Here is a 6696-nt window from a genome sequence, read left to right on the forward strand (position 1 = left end):
AGACCCCGAAGAGCCAGAGGAATGTTGAAAAAGAAAACGAAAGCTGCTGGCATCACAATTTCGGACTTCAAGCTATAATAAAAAGTTATAATATAAAGCTGTGATCATCAAGACAGTATGGTACTGGCACAAAAACAGACACATAGATCAATGTAAAAGAACTGAGAATCCAGAAAAGGACCTTCAACTCCATGGTCAACTAATCTTTGACAAAGCAGGAACGAGTATCCAGTGGAAAAAAGATAGTCTCTTCAACAAATGGTGTTGGGAAAATTGGACAGCCACATGCAGAAGAATGAAACTGGACTATTTTATTACACCATACACAAAGATAAACTCAAAATGGATGGAAGACCTAAATGTGAGACAGGAATCCATCAAAATCCTAGAGGAGAACACAGGTTGCTACCTCTTTGACCTTGGCTATAGCAACTTCTTACTAGACACGTCTCCAAAGGCAAGGGAAATAAAAGCAAAAATGAACTATTGAGACTTCATCAAGATAAAAATCTTTTGCACAACAAAGGAAACAGTCAACAAAACTAAAAGGCAACCTATGGAATGGGAGAAGATATTTGCAAATGACATATCAGATAAAGGGCTGATATCCAAGCTCTATAAAGAACTTATCAAACTCAACACCCAAAAAAACAAAAAATCCAGTGAAAAAATGGGCAGAAGACATGAACAGACATTTCTCCAAAGAAGACATCCAGATGGCCAACAGACACATGAAAAAAGGCTCAACATCACTTGGCATCAGGGAAATACAAATCAAAACCACAATGAGATACCATCTCACATCAGTCAGAATGGTTAAAATTAACAAGTCAGCAAACAAATGTCGGTGAGGATGTGGAGAAAGGGGAACCCTCTTACACTGTTGGTGGGAATGTCAACTGGTACAGCCACTCTGGAAAGCAGTATGGAGGTTCCTCAAGACGTTAAAAATAGAGCTATCCTACGACCCAGCAATTGCACTACTAGGTATTTACCCGAAAGACACAAATATATTGATCCGAAGGGGCACCTGCATTCCAATGTTTATAGCAACAATATCCACAATAGCCAAACTATGGAAAGAGTCCAGATGTCCAATGACAGATGAATGGATAAAGATGTGGATACAATGGAATATTACTCATCCATCAAAAAGGATGAATACTTACCATTTACATTGACATGGATGGAATTGGAGGGTATTATGCTGAGCAAAATAAGTATATCAGAGAAAGACAATTATCATATGGTTTCATTCATATGTGGAACATAAGAAACAGTGCAGAAGATCATAAGGGAAGGGAGGTAAAACTGAATGGGAAGATATCAGAGAGGGAGAAAATCCATGAGAAACTCTTAAATATAGGAAATAACCTGAGGGTTACTGGAGAGGGTGTGAGTGTCAGGACAGGGTAATTGGGTGATGGGCATTAAGGAGGGCACATGATGTGATGAGCACTGGGTGTAATGTGTAACTGATGAATTATTGAACTCTACATCTGAAATTAATGATGTAGTATATGTTGGCTAATCGAATTTAAATAAAAAATAAATGGAATCACACAATAATGTACTCTTAAAATCTTCGAATAATAATTTTAAGATTCATCCACATTGTTGCATAAAATAGTAATTTATTTCTCTTTAATACTGAATAATATTATATTCTCTGGATATACAACAATTTTTTTATCCATTTACCTGTTAATGGATGTTTGGGTGGTTCTCATGTTTTAGCTATTATAAATAATGCTGTTATGAATATTCATACATAGGTCTTTTTGTGGACATATGTTTTCATTTCTCTTAAATACAATACCTTAGCAAATACCTAACAGTAGTAATGCTGGGTCAGAAAATAAGTATATATCTAAATTTATAGGAAACTGGAAAACTATTTTCCAAAGTAGTTGTACCATTTTACATTCCTACAAGCATTATATGAGTGTTCCAATTGTTCCACATCCTTGCTATAACTTTATCAGTGTTTTTAATTTTTGCTATTAAAGTGGTTATGTAGTAAAATCTCATGATTATAATTTACATTTCCCTGATAATTAATGATGTGGAGAACTTTTCATGTACTTATTTGCCATCCAAATACATCTTTCATATGCCTGATAAACATCACAAACAGCACATATAAATCCAAATATTTGATGCCCCCCTATAAACTTTGAAGTCATCTTTGATTCTCTCTTACATCCCACAGGAAGTCTAATAATAGATTAACTTTGCCCTATATTTTAGTATACTTATAAACGAAGTCTTCTCATACTCAATACTATAAATGAAATACCCTGCTCCAACCCACTATCATCTCTTATCTGGACTAATGCAATAGCTTCTTAACTAGTCTCTCTGCTTCCACTCTTGTTCATTCATCACTTTATTCTCCTCACAGCAGCCAAAGTGATGGTTATAAAATATATGTCAGATCATGAGTTTGACACCCAATGAATCCTGATGGCCCCTGGTCTATAAAAATAATCTATATAAGGCTATATGATCTTACCCCTCTGCTACCATTCTGACTTCATGTCCTACTATCTCTCCTTTTATTTCATTCCAGCCACAATGACTTCCTGGTTATCCCTTAAACATGCCAGTCATGCACCTGCTTCAGGACATTTGCACTGGTTTTTCCTCTGCCTAACATCTTTCCCCCTAGACATTCATGTGGCTTGTTTGCTCACTTCTTCAGATGTCAGCTCAAATGCTTTCTTAACATAGAGATAATTTTTATATATAAAATTTGTATATAAAATCACTCCCCTGTCACTATTCCTTTTTCCCTGTTCTATTTTTCTTCATACTACTTATCTCCACTTGGCCATTATAGATTTATTTTTTAATCTATTGTCTGCCTTCTCTATAAAATTTACACTTCAAGAGTATTTCAATTTCTCATATTGGTATCCTAGTGCCTAAACTGTGCTTAGTATGATAATAAAATTCAATAAACCTGTTGAATGAATAATTGTAAACTATTTCTCCATGTCCACCAAATCCACCTCCTGGATTCTATATTAAATTCTTCATATGGCGGAATCATACCTCATTCTTTTCATAGTACCTTATATGAGGTACATACTAAGCACTCAAGGATCCTTGTTGATGGGTTTCTGCATATTGGAAATGCTGCCCAATTAGCCTAGTTGAGATTAAAATTAGCCAGGAAGTGTTGATGCCTAACATTATTTTGAATTGATATTATAAGAATAACTAATACATTTGATAAATGGTAAAATAAATGATTTTTTAGGTTCAACTAATACTTATTGCCCTTGCTACATAGAAATAATTTTCAATGTTTTTGTATAGCATTTGATATTGACTAAATTGATTTTCAGAGATTAAGTAACTCTCCCAAAATCATAGATCTAGGACATTACACAACTAGAATTCTAATTCCTTAGCTCATGTTTCCAAATTTTGTACTTGTACTTCTCCCTTTCATTGTCTCTCCTCCAGTCAAATGCTTCCTAATTATTGCTTCCATCCTCCCCAATCTTTCATTCTCTAATCTATGCCACATCCTGAGAAGTGTGCCATTAGTCACACTTTAGCTGATCTCTTCACCTTCAACAAAATGCAACCCTTTGTTGGTTTATTGTTACACTAACCTAAGTCAAGGGTAAATGACCACTACTGCTTAGTGCAGTAACCTCATATAACAAAATTGACATCCTGTTAACAGAAGTCTCTGGCTACCTAATGAAATAAGAAATTACTGTGAGAATTTTAAATACTGGGGCCAGACCAGACAAGGATTATGATGTGTTTAGGCATTTTTGAAAGCCTCTGGCACACATCCCCCTGGCAGCTGTTGATGTGCCTACTCAAGAGTAAGCTATGAGTATATATATACATACATGTTAATACACTACTCTTACCCCAGAGAGTGTGAAATGAGAATTTCTTTTTGCTTACTCTTACTTAGCACTCCTCTGACAGCTATATTTTCTATGTTAACTTAGGGGACACTGGAAATATATGTCAGGGGTGAGAATTAGTATAAAAATTACTATTTTTCTTGATTTTCATCTGTAAATGGTATGAGGTGAATTAAATACATAAACTTTAAACCACATAATTTTTACTTATGTCATCTGGATACGTATTAAACTTTTATCAAATAGCTTCTATGTACAATGTACTATGTTAAATACTGTGAGAAACCCCTGCATATTACACAATTCCAGCTCTCAGAGATTCATGTATTCTGCTGGAGAATACAAAAATGTTCAAGAGAATTTGCAGGGAAGTAAACAGTATGGGCATTTCCAGTTTCAAGTTTAGTCCACCTATTCAACAATAAGCACCAAAGATGTGCAAGGCATTATGCTGGGAACTAGGTATTAAATGATGAACATACCTATCACAATCCCTATGTCATGGTATACAAAGAATAGTAAGGAAAATACAGACATAAAGTAAATAATTATCTACAAAATGAAAAATTTTCAACTGTGAATAAGTGTTATGAAAATAAGGCAATAAGAGGATTTTACATAGAAAGCTCAGGGAAGACTTCACTGATAGGAAGATAATTGAGCTATTATCTGAAGAGTGAATAGGAATTAACCAACTAAAAAAGGGAGAGAATAATGTCCCAGGCACTCCGGCAAGAGGGAGCTAGAAAGACACTGAAAAAAGACCTGTATGGCAAGAGAAGATAAGGCATGTACATGATGAATCTAGAGAGGTAGATGAAGCCAGACTATGATATAAAGACTTCTGGGACATGGTATAAAGTTTCAAAATTAGAATAGTATTTTCATGATGGAATAAAAACTCTTTAAAAATTCTACCCTATGGTTATTCCTAATGCTAGAGTCTTATTTATTTATACATTAATTATATTTGTATGTTACTCCTATTTATAGCTAACTTGGCTAATCATGTAAATTACTATTTAACAAATATTGTATTATATTTTAATATTAATTTAAATATAATTTATATAAAATAAATGTAATTAAATATTATATTAAACTACTACTTAACAAAAATACACAACAGATGAGAAAATTTAGCATTTCATATGCCTCTCTAAACTGTATACCAAAAGAAAAAAGGTGTGCATTTGCAAAGATTAAGAGATCATGAGATAAATTCAAATTGGGAATTAAATATGAAAATCATTCTGGAAATAAACTCCATGATTTTAACATGTTGAGATCATTTGTGCTTCTGGGGAAAGGCCTGAGGAAAATGTGATCAAATACCAGCTACGTTAAATTTTCTTAAGTCATCAGACTGCTCTGACTTTTAAAGAAATGAAAGAGATGCAAATTCCTTCCTAAGATACACACTTTTGCTATTCTCCATTTAGAGTTAAAATTTTCCACTGTATTTAAGGTTTCACCAAGTGTATTTTAACAATCTGGATAATGCAACAAACACATGTTGTTCTAAATGCTATCTTCATCACTAAGATGTGATTTTATGTCTTTGAAAATTGGACATTCAAGGTAAATCAAATTCATGGTACATACTTAAAGGCCTGCTTCAACCCAGACATAGCTGTATATTTTTTCCATTATATTCATGGTAAATACAGTACCACAGATATTTACAGAAAAAATAGACCACATAAGCCATGCCCTTCTTAATGCACATCTATAACAGGGAACTATGTAGGTGAAATATCCCTACCAGAAATTATAGCCTTAAGGGAGAATATTGTGCTTCTTGATTCCTAGACTAACTAGAGAACAAGAAAGCAAGGGTAAGCACAAGGGTCTCTTCCTAATTAAACAGTACAATGCCTTTATTAATATGTACTTAATCCAGGACAAATAGTATCTACTTTCCAAATTTAATAAAATATTAGAAGTATTTTTTTATTTTTTAATATGGAAAGCTTCACAGATTCCACATGTCATTCTTGCACAGGGGCCATGCTAATACCTGTATTGTTCCAATTGTAGTATATGTGCTGCCGAAGTGAACACAAAAGTACATTTATAAAAATCAAATTTCACTAACACAAGAAGTATTTCAATATGATATTTTTAAAGGAATTCTTGAATACTGGCTATCACATTCCTCAGGCTTTTTTTTTTCCTTCTCCATGTACATCATCCTCAAGAAGCTTGTGAGATTTTGGAAACCAAAGATCAAAGAGCTTTAATTTTATCAATTCCACATTTTTAGTTTAACAAGTACATCTCCATTCAATGTTCTTGAAACCGTTCTCAGTAATCAAAACTTGAAAGCTAATCTGAATTTGTAGCTTTGTTCACTGTAGTTATAATACTTTTTTTTTTTTTTCAGTGCAATGGTCAAATTCAGGGCAATTCCTTCCCATAACTAAAATGGAGGCTACTATTGAATATGAGCTATATTACTGATTTAATATATATTATTGCTATTGTTATCACTATTACATACAACATTTTGAATTTTCTCTTAAGCAACTTTTCACATGCTATGACTTCTAAAATATTAGTTCATTAATGTCATGATAACTTGAAAATATCTCGTATTAGTCAGTTTGGGCTGCTGTAACAAAATACCATAGACTGAGTAGCTTATAAAAAATAGAAATATATTTCTCACAGTTCTAGATGCTCACAGTCTGATATCATTTCGTAGCATGGTCGGGTTCTGTTGAGAGCCCTCTTCTGAGATGCAGACTGCTGAATCTCCTTGTTTCCCCATGGTGGAAAATGAGAGAGCTCTCTAAGA

The 6696-nt window shown here is 33.6% G+C and overlaps 1 non-coding gene across 1 annotated transcript; it reads right to left on the reverse strand.

Moving 5' to 3' along the window:
* Positions 1 to 5855: 5855 nt before the first annotated feature.
* On the reverse strand, positions 5856 to 5960 carry LOC123323492. The gene has a single exon (XR_006539433.1). It is a non-coding gene; the product is annotated as a U6 spliceosomal RNA (small nuclear RNA).
* Positions 5961 to 6696: the final 736 nt, after the last annotated feature.

Source organism: Neomonachus schauinslandi, chromosome X, assembly GCF_002201575.2.
Source record: "Neomonachus schauinslandi chromosome X, ASM220157v2, whole genome shotgun sequence".
NCBI classification, from domain to species: domain Eukaryota; kingdom Metazoa; phylum Chordata; class Mammalia; order Carnivora; family Phocidae; genus Neomonachus; species Neomonachus schauinslandi.